Below are 15,009 nucleotides of genomic sequence, written 5' to 3' on the forward strand. Positions count from 1 at the left end.
ATCTAAAATCGTGATAACATGAGTATGCTGATGACTAACATGACTAATGACTAAATACTGATAACTGATAACATGAGTAAATGTATCTGATAGTCCTAAATCTGATGGAACTAGCTGAGTTTCGTACTGTATCTGAGTTGATTGTATCTAACAGTCCTAAATTCTGAAGAACTATCTGAGTTCTTTTACTGAAACTAATACTGAAATTATGGGAGGTAGTCATCTAACTGACATGCCCCAAATAATGCATTACAGTTAAATTAAGGTCCAATCTATGCCTTGATTGGAAGGGTGTCAATACCGCGCCACTAGTAAGGACAACATGTGAGTGACCCTAATATAACAGGTAACTCTAGCGAGAATGGTGGGAACCCTCATATAGCAGGCTAAGCCACCTCATCTACCCTCATATAACAGTCTATAATGTCTCAACCTATGCTGGCTACATAGTTCTGGAATGCAAAGATTGCTTCTAAGAAACACCCTCCTATAATTGGTGAGTTCTTATCCTTGGATTTGCTCGGTACTAATTTCTGCTCCCATCTGAATAGACACTGAACATGATTTACTGAACTGAACATGGACTAAGTTACTAAATTTTGTTGACTGGCGGAATATTACTAATATCTGACAACTTACTGAGTTCATGAGATCATGGAGATTTCCTGAGTCATAAGACTGTATGAAGACCAAGGATCGTAGCTTGACTGAGAGGATCGCAAAAACATGACATGGCTCTAGGCATACAGCTAATGTTTTAGGTACAATTACCCCTAGTATTCGATAGAAGGGAACTGATGAAGCATGACTTTATTAAGTACAAGACCCACATCAACAATACATAATTTGATAAGTTATGGATTTCACTAAGTACAGGGTTATCATACTATCTAACATGGATAAGATTGCTGATAATCATATCATAATCTCATATTCTAATATCATGGCCATTTCGATAATATACGCATTTCACAATGATAGCATGAAAACCATTTAAGCATAGAAGGATGACAAGCATGTCATATTTAGCTTATGTCTTGAGCTATAAAGCATGATTTATACTTTTTCAAGCATTTTATCAACAACCTTGCATGCACAACTTAGGGCATAAGTGAATTCATCAAATTACACACCATAAGCAACTAAATTCATGGATTTTATCTTGCATGGTAACATAATATCATGATAAACACACAAAGATTCCAACTTTGAAATCAATCAACGTCAACAACATGATTACAAATAACCCACAACATAAATACCATGATTTATAGATAAAAAAATGTTCTTGATCTTCATGGATGGAAGGAATCCATGAATGAACACAACGCAAACCTTAGTTCATGATTTTGTGAAGATTGACGGTGAAACTTTCTTGAAATTGGATCTTCTATGAAAACCCTAGCTTGTTCTTGAGAGAAACTAGTATATTTTTAGGTTAAAAGTGGCTGAATCACGTGTTAAAGGGCATAAATAGGGGTGGGAAGTTGACCTTTTAACCCTGGATACATTATTTGATTTCAGTGAAAATTCCTCGAATTGGACCCTTGGCATGACGCGGTGCTATCGCGCCGTGTCACTGAATTTTGACAATTGGGAAATTGAGGGATGGCGCGATGTGGAGCCATCATATTGCCCCTTATTTTGTGACCTAGGACTTTGGAGAGATGCGGAGAAATCACGGTGAGACACTGGAAAAAGGACAATTGCTATTTTAGCTTGTGGCGCAGCGCGCCACTGACTAATATGGCGTTGCTTTACGATGGAAAATTGAAATAGTAATAAATTCTTACCTGGTTATCGGATTTAGGCAAATTTTATATCGAGAGAAAGCTTATTGAATTTCTCACATGACAAAAAGTGAAAATATTAAAAATACCATATGTACAAAAGTGGATTCATCTTTCAAAGTAAGTTTCTAATATTTTTGAGATGATTTCAAGCTTGGAAAAAGTATGAGGTATTACAATATCTTTTCCTTGAGAACATTCATCCTCGAATGAGACTGAAAGTGGGGGGAGAAGATAACCGACTTACATACTGAACATGAATAACTGGAACATGATCTCATGACTGACACGACTGATAACTGAACATATCATACTGAATATGCATATTTGATGCATGTGTAACTGATTCATGAATGCATGATTGGGTGTTCTGATGAACTAAGTTTCTCACAATGAAAATGCATGTCTGATGCATAATTATATAACTGAGTTGATACATTAATGCATAACGAATATGCAATGATATTTAATACCAAGTTTATGATGAACTGTTACCTTGAGCTTGATCTAAGTCGGTGGAGAAAAGGTGAGGATACTTGGTACGCATGTCTGCTTCTTTTTCCAAGCAGCTCCCTTGACAGACTGATTTCACCAAAGAACTTTAACTAGAGGGGCTTCTTAGTTCCTCAGTATACGAGTCTGATAGTCTAGGATTTTTCAACTGGAATCACTTTATAAGAGAGGCTGTTCTGAACATCAATGCTCTGAATAGGGCCTACAATTGCTGGGTCACCTATACATTTCTTGAGCAAAGATACATGGAATACTAGATGAACTGAGGCTAGATTTGAAGGCAATTTGAGCTCATAAGCTACTTTGCAAAAGCGACTGAGAATCTTGAAGGGACCGACATATCGGGGACTGTGTTTCCCTTTCTTGCTGAACTGCTTCACTCCCATCATGGGAGAGATCTTTAGATAGACATAGTCATAAATCTCAAACTTGAGATCTTTTTTACGAACATCTACATAAGACTTCTGTCGGCTCTGAGCAGCCCAGATTCTTTCTCTAATCAACTGGACTTTTTCTAAGACATCGAATACCAAGGCAGGCCCTATAACTGAGGCCTCACTAACTTCAAACCAACCAATAAGATATCTACATCTACTACCGTAGAGAGCTTTGAATGGAGCCATGTGAATACTATAATAATAGCTATTGTTGTATGTAAACTCAATCAAAGGCAAGTGGTTATCCCAACTACCCTTGAAATAAATTGCACACGCCCTTAGCATATCTTCTAGAGTCTAAATGGTCCTTTCTTCTTGACCATCTATCTAAGGATGGAAGGCTGTACTAAGATGAACTTGGGTACCAAGACCCTTTTGGAATGCTTTCCAGAAATGAGAGGTGAACTGGGTACCTCAGTCTGAAATAATAGATAGCAAAATACCATGTAATCTAACCAACTCCTTGATGTAGAGTTTGTCATAATCCTTGGTTGAATAAGAGATATGGACTCGAAGGAAATAGGCTGATTTGCTCATTTTGTCTATAATGACCCAGACTAAATCATGCTGATGAGGAGTTTAAGGTAAACCCATTACGAAGTCCATATTTACTTCTTCCCACCTCCAAGTAGGAATAATGAACTCCTGCATAGGACCACTAGGCTTCTGATGCTATATCATAACCTGCCGATATATGGAGAACTTAGCAATAAACTCTGTAATATCTCTCTTCATCTCACTCCACCAATAGACTTCCCATAAGTCGCAGTACATCTTTGTGGCCCCTGGATGAATAGAGTAGTGCGCACCATGCTCTTCTGCAAGAATTTGCTGCCTTAAGTCATCTAAATTGGGAACACAGAGATGACCCTGACAATGAAAAACACTATCTCCTCCTTAGGAAAAACCCTCTACTTTCTGATCTTGAACTGACTCTTTCAACTTGACAAGGTTGGGATCTTTATCTTGTTTTTCTTTCACCTCGAAAACTAGAGATGATTTTGAACTACTCTGAACCCATATATCACCCTCATCTATATCGACTAAGCAAACTCCTAGTCTGGCAAGCTGATGTACTTCCTAAGCTAACTTCTTCTTACTGCATCCATATGAGCAACACTACCCATAGAGAGTCTATTGAGAGCATCGTCCACTATATTAGCCTTGCCTAGATGATAGAGGACACTCATGTTATAATTTTTCAAGAGCTCTAACCACCTTGTCTGACAAAGATTGATATCTTTCTGAGAAAAGACATACAAAAGACTCTTATGATCTATGAAGACATCTACATGAACTCCATAGAGATAATGCCTCCAAATCTTCAAGGCAAAGACAACGACGGCTAACTCAAGATCATGAGTAGGATAATCCTTCTCATGGGGTTTAAGCTGTCTAGAGGCGTAGGCTATGACCTTAATATACTGCATGAGGAAATAACTTAAACCTACTCTGGATGCATCATAATACACTACGAACCCCTCTGGACCATCTGGAAGAGCTAAAACTAGAGTTGAGGTGAGTCAAGTCTTCAACTCCTGAAAACTCTTCTCATAAGGAACTGACCACTAAAACTTGATTTTCTTCTGAGTCAATCTGGAGATAGCGGATACAATAGAAGAAAATCCCTTAAAAAACCATCTATAATAGCCATCCAAACCCAAGAAACTCCTAATATCTGATGGAGAGACAGGGTGAGGCCAGTTTCTTACTGCTTCGGTCTTTTGAGAATCTACTCTAATATCATCACCAAAAATGATGTGACCAAGGAATACTACTGACCTTAGACAAGACTCACACTTACTGAATTTGGCGAATAGTTGATGATCTCTGAGAGTCTGAAGTAATGTCCCACGATGGTCAGTGTGATCACACTCACTGCGAGAATAAACCAGAATATCATCTATAAAGACTAGGACAAACATGTCTAAGTACTGTTTGAACACACAGTTCATCAAGTCCATAAAAGTGGCTGGGGCATTGGTAAGATCAAATGACATAACTAAGAATTCGAAGTGACCATACCGAGTATGAAAAGCTATTTTTAGAAAGTCACATTATCTGACTTTGAGCTGATGATAGCCGAATCTAAGGTCTATTTTGGAGAAATAATTGGCACCCTAAAGTTGGTCAAACAAGTCATCATTTCTGGGAAGAGGATACTTGTTCTTGAACGTGACCTTATTGAGTTGACGATAGTCTATACACATTCTGAGAGAACCGTCTTTCTTGCACACGAATAATACTAGAGCGCCCCATAGGGAAATGCTGGCTCTAATGAATCCCTTATCTAAGAGATCCTTCAACTGTTCTTTCAGTTCTTTGAGTTTTGCTGGTTCCATTCTATATGGTGGAATAGAGATAGGCTGAGTATCTGGAAGAAGATTAATATCGAAGTCTATTTCCCTTTTGGGAGAAAATCCTAGAAGATCTTTGAGAAAGATATCTAAATATTCATTCACTACTGGGACTGATTCAAGACTGGGAGTTTTGAAACTAGTGTCCTTAACTCGAACAAGATGATATACATATCCTTTAGATATCATTTTCTGTGCCCAAAGGTAGGAAATAAGCTGACCTCTGAAAGCAGATACACTACCCTTCCACTCTAGGATGGGTTCATTCAAAAACTGAAACTGGACTACTCTATTTCTACAGTCGACTGTGGCATAGCAGGAATGAAGTCAATCCATGCCGAGAATGACATCAAAATTAGTCATCTCTAATTCGACTAAGTCTTCTGAGGTGACTTTCTGAGATATCATAACCGGGTACTTCCAGTATACCTGTTGGGCTATGATAGTTTTACCAACTGAGGTAGAGACTGAAAAGGGCTCTGCTAGAATTTTGGGACTGACTCTAAAATTGACTGCTATATAAGGAGTGACAAAATCCAAAGAAGCTCCTAGATCTATCAAAGCATAAACATGCACATGAAAGATCTATAATGTATCGGTAACCACATCAGGAGAATTTTTCTGATCTTGTAGGGACTAAAGAGCATAGAGACAATTTGGGCATTGCCTACCAGTGGCACTAGAGGTGGCACCCTGATGATTTGGGTGACCAGACTAAGCTGAGGAGCAATTCTATTGACCCTAAGGACCTGGATAAGGACAGTCTGAATCTGTGGCCTGGCTTTTCACATTCGAAACAAATACCACTTCCAGCTCTACAAAAACCCTTATGGTGCTTGCCACAAGTCTGGCAAAGAGAATAGGTGCGGGCACTGCTAACACTGCCCTGGTACTTAGAGCCTGGCACTCTATCTTTGTTACCCTCTCTGAACTTAAGAACAGAAACACTAGCTGAAGAAGGAGCTGGAACTGATGACTTTGGATGAAACTGAGAATGGTTTCCTCCTTCTGACTTATGTTGAGCAAAGTTAAAACTACCTATTTTCGCTCTCTTATTCTGCTTCTCCCTCGTCTTAATCTTCTGATCCTCTATCTGCTAAGCATATGTCATGAGCCTAGCTAAATTCATGTCACTATTTAGCATGGTGGATCTACACTTATTAACCATGCTATTATTCACCCCTAAAATGAATTTACTCATCCTTGCCCTGCTATCTGCAAACACATGAGGGGCATATCTGGCTAATTGAGTAAACTTAAGAGAATACTCTTTCACTGTCATATTGCCCTGTATAAGGTTGATGAATTCTAGAACCTTAGATTCTCTAAGCTCTAGGGGAAAGAATCTATCAAGGAACGATAAAACAAACTTCTCCCACTCAACCGACCCTGCGTCGTTTGCCCTCTCTAACTTCTACTACTTGAACCAAGTATGAGCCATATCCTATAATTGATATGCAGCTAGCTCAACACTCTCACTAGACATAACCCCCATTATGTATGTAACCTTCTGCACCTGATCTAGGAATTCCTGAGGGTCCTCAATTATCTTAGACCTAAGAAAGGATAGAGGATTCATTCGGGTAAAGTCCCAAATCTGGGTTGCAGCTGAATTGGCCACTGGGTTGGTTGGAATGACAGTTGGTCATTCATTCTGAGTAGCAACTAACTGAGCAAGAGAAGTAAATTCGGCCCTAAACTCCGCATGAGAAACATATTCATCCAAAGGATCTTCTTGGACAGGTTGGGTTCTTCTCTTAGGAGGCATGTTCTAAAATAAGGAGGAGAAATGGATTAGACTGAGAGATTACATTAAGATTATGCTCACTGGTACGACATGAATACTAAAAGAAGAGAAACTGTTCCCAAAACATCTTATAGCCTCCTACACATAAATGTGGTGCGCAACACACCCATGTACAAACTCTACTAGATGTATCTTTCAGACTTCCTAGGACTCTATTGAACCTTAGGCTCTGATACCAAGTTTGTAATGCCCCGAATCTGGTACCCAGAATGCTACACGGTGCTCATGACGAAAGACCATAAGCTAACCCATTACGAATATATGTACCTATATACTGCATAATATACTGAATAATGTGGAAACATAAATTGAAAGGCCATAATGTTCACATAACTGAAGTAAAATGTAACATCTAAATGGGGTATGAAATACCCAAATAACTGAAATAACTGTCTGAACATAATAGTCTGGAAAGCCTCTAACTGACTGAATTGTCTGAGTAAGGATTTGATGGGACATGTCCCCAACTAACTCCAACTAATAAACTAATTAATGAGAAAATAAGGAAATAATCATGTCCTCGAAGAATGAGGACTCACTACTAACTCTGACTACTGCTATCTAGAATCTACTAAGCTCTGGAGCTCGTGTCTCAAAACCTATGGTATAAGACACCATAGCATAAATGCGTCAGTACTTTGAATATACTGGTATGCATGTGAGGTAGGCTGAATGCATGGCGTTCATATGTATGAGCAATACTGGCTAGCTGACTACTATAAACGTGAGAATACATGCATGCATACATAGTAACTATATCTGAAATCGTGATAACATGAGTATGCTAATGACAAACATGACTAATGACTAAATTCTGATAACTAATAACATGAGTGACTGTATCTGATAGTCCTAAATTTGATGGAACTAGATGAGTTCCGTACTGTAGCTGAGTTGACTGTATCTAACAGTCCTAAATTCTGAAAAGCTATTTAAGTTCTTTTACTGAGACTGTGGGAGGTGGTCATCTAACCGACATGCCCCAAATGATGTATTACGGTTGAATTGGGGTCCAATCTATGCCCTGATTGGAAAGGTGTCAATACCATGCCACTGGTAAGGAAAACATGTGAGTGACCCTAATATAACAGGTAACTCTAGTGAGAATGGTGGGAACCCTCATATAGTAGGCTAAGCCACCTCATCTACCCTCATATAACAATCTATAATGTCTCAACCTATGCTGGCTACATAGTTCTGGAATGCAAAGATTGCTTCTAAGAATCACTCCCTTATATAACTGGTGAGTTCTTATCTTTGGATTTGCTCGGTACTAATTTCTACTCCCATCTGAATAGACACTGAACATGGACTAAGTTACTTAATTCCGTTGACTGATAGAATACTACTGATATCTGACAACTGACTGAGTTCATAAGATCATGGAGATTTCCTGAGTCATAAGCCTATATGAAGTCTAAGGATCGTAGCTTGACTGAGATTATCACGAAAACATGACATGACTCTAAGCACTGCTGATATTTTGGGTACAAGTACCCCCAGGACTCGATAGAAGGGAACTGATGAAGCATGACTTTATCAATTACAAGACTCACATCAACAATACATAATTTGATAAGTTGTGGATTTCATGAAGTACAGGGTTATCATACTATCTAACATGGACGAGAATACTGATAATCATATCATAATCTCATATTCTAAATCATGGCCATTCCAACAACATACGATTTTACAATAATGGCATGGAAACCATTTAAGCATAGAAGGATGACAAGCATGTCACATTTAGCTTATCTCTTGAGCTATAAAGCATGATTTCTACTTTTTCAAGCATTTTATCAACCCCTTTACATGGACAACTTAGGGCATAAGTGAATTCATCAAATTACACATCATAAGCAACTAAATTCATGGATTTTATCTTGCATGGTAACATAATATCATGATAAACACACAAAGATTCCAACTTTGAAATCAATCAAGGTCAACAACATGATTACAAATAACCCACAACATAAATACCATAATTTCTAGGTAAAACAAGGTTCTTGAGCTTCATGGATTGAAGGAATCCATGAATGAACACAATGCATACCTTAGTTTATAATTTCGTGAAGATTGACAGTGAAACTTTCTTGAAATTGGATCTTCTATGAAAACCCTAGCTTATTCTTGAGAGAAACTAGTATATTTTTGGGTTAAAAATGGCTTAATCACGTGTTAAAGGGCTTAAATAGGGGTGGGAAGTTGACCCTTTTAACCCTGGACGCATCATTTAAATTTAGTGAAAATTTCCCGAATCAGACCCTTAGCGCGACGTGGTGCTATCGCGTCGTGTCATTGGATTTTAACAATTGAGAAATTGAGGGACGGCGCGGTGCGGAGCTATCGTACTTCCCCTTCTTTTGCAACCTGAAACTTTGGCGCGACACGGAGGAATCACGTTGAGACACTGAAAAAAGAACGATTTCCATTTTAGCTTGTGGCACGGCGCGCCACTGACCAATATGGCGCTGTTTTATGATGGGAACTTAAAATAGTCATAACTTCTGGGAACTTAAAATAGTCATAACTTCTTACTTGGTTAGCTGATTTAGGTAAATTTTATATCGATGGAAAGCTTATTGAATTTTCCAAATGACAAAAAGTGAAAATATTGAAAATACCACATGTACAAAAGTGGATTCATCTTTCAAATAAAGCTTCTAACATTCTTGAGATGATTTCAAGCTAGGAAAAAGTATGAGGTATTACACTTGAACATAGTCAGAGAATCCAGTTCAGCTTAGACTTCAGTAGGTAGATTTAACAATGCCCATGTGAATATTTTAAGTAGCCTCACGTGAAGTGCAGTTTTGAAGTGGAATGTATAGTTAATTTTAGGCTTTCAATATAATTCAGTTTGTATAGCCAGCAATCTAGTCTAGCAATCACACAAACAAGTTTCTATGGTTTACCATCTTTCTTATTCATGAGGTAATTCATTCACGACCATACAAGTCATAATTTCAGTTCAGTTCATGCATCAAGAATCAGATTCAGATTCCAGATATTTAGCCATGATTCAGTTTGTAAGTGTCCCATGCATTATCTCAGTCTTTCCTTAGTATCTCAGCCTAGTCAGTATCATTCGGGGGCCGAAGTATCCCAAGGGGGAGATATAAGACCCCGAGTATTCATATCTTAAATCTTTTATATCTTTCTCATGAAATAAGATCCATCTTGAAGCAATGATTACTCATATGTTAACTCTCTTATTTTTATCTCACTTGTATAACCATTCCCAAGTCAGTGCATGTATTCAAGAAATCAGCTCAGTCATGATATTCAGTTCATGTATTATGTTCAGACTCAGTTATGCAATCATGTTCCAAGTCATGCATGTTCAGTATATGATTGCAGTTACCTTAGTACAGTACTTTTAGTCTAACCAGTATCATTCGAGGATGAATGTTCCCAAGGGAGAGATATTGTAATATCCCTTGGTACATATACTACACTTCTGCATCTTTACCTTAACGCAGATTCGAGTACTAGCAGCTGACATTGACATGATTACTACTTTCCAGTACTGATTTAGAGCAGGGTGAGCTTGTTGTTGTTCTAGGCTAAGCCTCTTATTCAAGTTTAATATTTTGTACTTGAGATGACTGTATATATTATGTATATTTTGGATTCAGTCCAGTACTCTGGTTATCTTTTAGTAGTGGCTCTAGTACCGACCTTACCAGGTCTTGGGAGGATTCATTTATATATTTTGATCCTTTCCTTCTTTCATTTGGATTTAATTTATATGTTACTTTTTTGTTTTCCACTTACTATTATTACTGTTGTCATTATATGTTGTCTTTTTTGTTTCTAGTCGTTAGCCCGTTATCTATTATTCCGGGCGATGGCTTGGCTTGCCTACTAGTGGGATAAGGTAGGTGTCATCATGACTTAAGAAATTAGGCCGTGATAAATATCATAAATCATAAGTAAAGAAAAAGCTAGTAAAGTCAATGAGTTGTTACACTTAGTTTCTAAAACCATCATTTCTATGGTGGATTATCTTAACCAACATAAACCATGCGAGCAACATAAGTTTGATGTTAAATACCCCATTGAATGATCCTGATATACATTTCCAGTGTATAAATAATTACTGAGGTGATCACATGTTCATGTCCATTTGGGAAAGCTAAATAATATATGTGTATGTCCATTTGGACAAGCTGAAAAATGAATACCTATAATACCCCATACTCTCCTAACTCTGTCCCGCTCTTAGTGCATGAGAGTTTCTATGTATAACTTTCAATACACTCAGAATTTTTCATATTAAGACCCATTAGATGGTAGGAAATTGAATTAGCTTTCCAACGATATAAATTTTGCATAAATCCGATATCCGAGTGAGAAGTTATGGAACTTTTAGTGAAACAGTATGTCCAATTGAGAAGCATCATGTCGCGGTGAGGGTCAAAATGGCAATCGTCAGTTTCCAGTGGGACATCATGATTCCAGTGTGTCATGGTGAAATTCCAGTTTCCAATTGGAATTTTCCAGTGAGGTACCGCAATTGGCCTGCGTCGCACCAAGGTCCCATTTCAAAATTGTCAATTTCCAGTAGACCGACGCGATTCCACCACGTCGCTCCAAAAGGAAATTTTGCAATTGTCCATTTGTAAATAAGTTTTAGTTAACTTCCAGTGGCTCACCACTATGCCACCACATCGTGGTGAAAGCTAAAATTGAGATTTTCAGTGACGGAAATTTAATTCTTTTCAGGGGTAATTTGGTCTTTTTCCACGGCCCTAATTAGTCTAAACATGTGATTTAACCCCTAATAACCTAGTTAAGTCATTATTCTATTCAATTTTTCCCAAAAATCAAGAGCATTCTCTCAATTAGAAAAACTGTAACCTCAAAGAATCAAGAGCAATCCTCAAGAATTCCACCAAGAAACTTTAAGAACTCATCCTCCCAGGTATCTTAGATGTTCATTTATGGGTCCCTACCACCTGTGGAACCCAAGAATCCCTTTTCAAAATACAAGATTGAGATTTCATGAATTACATGTTTGAATTGGATTGTATTCATGTGTGTATTGTTAAATGGTTCCCAATCCATGATTAATTATAAGTTTTATGAAATTAAGATAGCATGTGTGATGAATTATGTAATTCTCATGTTAAATCCTTTAATTTACAAGTTGAATGTTGTATCCATGATATTTATATATGTTTATTATTTTATGAAATAATCATGCTCCCAAAGTGTTTGTTAGAATGCCTATGTGAATTGAATAGTGAAATCGTGACATGTAAGCATGTGTTCCCATTCATGTACAAGTTCATGTCGTGCAAGTGTTTGAAAAAATGTCTCAATAAATGAATCATGACTAGCTGACTAGATAGTATGCTTTCAAGATTATGCCATATTTTACTATTGATGCTATCGAGTCTTGGGGGTATTCAATACTCGAAAAATCTAGCTGTTTACATAGATCGCAGTAGCTACAAAATAGTCTTAGTAATGCCACAAACAGTAATACTTAGTTAGTTACAGAACTTGGTGAAATTCAGTCCAGTTCAGTCCAGTCTAATAATCAGTGTCATTCAGTTGGGAGTAGGATTTAGCACAGAGCGAACCCAAGGATGGGGGCTCACCTATTAGTAAAAGGTTTAATCCTTAGTAGCAGTCCTTATGTTCTAAAACTACATAGAAAGCGTAGGTTGAGATATCAACCTACCAGTTGAGGGTTGATAAGGTGTTTACCTGCCAGTTGAGGGTAATACCATTCTCATCAGGGAACCTGCTAGTTGAGGGTGACCCTTAGTCCTCTGGGATGACATTTCAGTGGATCCATATAGCCAGTGTTTGTACCCGTGGCACGATACTGACACCCTTCTAATTTAGGTTACAATTTGAATCCCAATTAGTTCAGAGAGGGGCATGTCTTTTAGATGATTAACTCCCACAATTTCAGTTCCAGTTTTAGCATAGAACTCAGTTTAGTTCTACAGAATCAGGACTATCAGAAACAGTCATCCAATTATCAATAATTTAATTATCAGTAATCTCATATATAAGTTACTCAGTTTTAGTATAAATCTAAGACACAATATATATATATATATATGCACATTATTGCATAATCTATGTTTACAGCAGCTTCAGTTATCCATGTACTTTCATTCAGTTATATTCATATCGCTCAGTCAATTATTGTTCATGCATATAAACCCATGCATATTAGCCTTACCTTATCTATCATACCAGTACATTTCATATACCGATCGCATACTCTTTTCTTGCTCTATGATATCTTATATCATCGGTTAGGATGCTCAGGTTCCTGACCGTGCTTAGCTTGATTCAGTTAACATCAGCAGATTCAGTAGTGAGTCCTCATCTATCGAGGATATTCTTTTATATCAGTATTATAGTAGATTTAAATTTTTATTAGTCAGAGTTATTTGGGGGCTTATCCCATCTACTCCACATTTCAGACAGTTTAGTTAGAGGCTTTTCAGACTAGACTAGTTCAGACAGATTTAGTTTGTATATGTTATTATCAGTTGCTATATTTATCAGTATTCAGATTTATGAACCTTCTGGAACTTCAGCCTAATTTCGCATTATTTCAGTATTATTATTTAGTGCTCATAGTAGGTACCAGTCATGGGTTAGCTTGTGGTCCTTTAGGATCGTAAGCACCGTGTGGCGTCTGGAGTGTAGACTCGAAGCGTTACAATACCTATGGTGGCACGTAGTTTATAAAAATAGGGTATGCTAAACCATCGCTCCTCGGTGCTAGCTACTGCTTTCAAAGCATACTATTGCTCATAAAAACATTTGAAATTCACCATAAAGTAAGTATGTGAGCTAATAAGTCTGAAAAACCACAATATGCTTCTATTTCTATTTCATAATCATAAGTATATAAGTGAATTTCATTCTGAATTTGAAATCATAAGTCTAAATTTCTTGTAAACTGGGTGAATCATGAAAAAATCACACATTTTTACCAAATTATGGTACTTAATGTCAAGAACACTAAAATTCACTTCATTAGATAAATCATACGAGTAAAAACATGAGCAAATTGATAAATTCATAAAGGAAAATCCTAGTTTCAAAACCATGTAAAATGGGTGTGAATCCTACTTAGAAAATCCATAAAATCATACAAAATTTGATTTTGTAGGGCACAAGGACGAAAGAAAATCCTTTTTCAAACTACACATTCTTGGTCTAGTTTATTTCTTGGAGAAGGGCTTGAATTGGAGCCTTGAAAGTATGAATTTTTGATAGAAACCTTTCTTTCGATATTCTTGAGACTTTGAGAGAAAATAAAACATGGATTTGTGTTATGGGATGAGTGAAAATACATTAGTATTAGTTATAGGATCATTTAGGATGTAAATGCCTAGTTTTCTCTCAAAAAACTGGAAAAAATGGGATTTTAGCATCATCATGACCACTGGTGTGGCACCGTCTTATTGCAGAACACAACTAGCGTGTCACGCTCTTATCATGGAGCCCAGCTAGAATGCCATGCTATTATTACAGACCCTTACTGGTTCACTCACAAATATGCTCATAACTTTTCACTCCAATATCGGATTGAGGTGAAATTGATAATTGGTGGGTCTTATATACATACATACATACATATATATATATATATGTACATAGATACTCCTTTAAAGTTAATACTAAAACTTAATCGATAACAAAAGCTCTCAACTCAACTTTGCTCTAAATGTTTCCTATGACCATGTTTCGCATCAAAAACACTTTACACACTAGGTAAATAATCATGACACTTATCTATGGTTAAAAATAATCATTTTTGGGCTTTTAAAAATATGGTGAGTCGTTAGAATCTTAGTTCAGAGTATGTGGGGTATTATAAAACCTGCCTTAAAGCAAGCAACTACCCGAGCTGATGTTAAGGTTTCCTTTAGAACTTCTAAAATTTTTAGGTCCCTAAACTAGCCTATACTGAAAGTTACCCGCTAAACTAAGGAGTTTTGGTGAAATTATACTCTATAGGCCCTAAATAAGACAACAGAACCAAGATATACCTAAATAATGACTTCCTGAGCAAAAATATCCCACCAACAATTAGCAAATTATTACTCCCTCCATCC

This window comes from Capsicum annuum, chromosome 4 (genome assembly GCF_002878395.1).
Source record: "Capsicum annuum cultivar UCD-10X-F1 chromosome 4, UCD10Xv1.1, whole genome shotgun sequence".
Classification (NCBI taxonomy): Eukaryota; Viridiplantae; Streptophyta; class Magnoliopsida; order Solanales; family Solanaceae; genus Capsicum; species Capsicum annuum.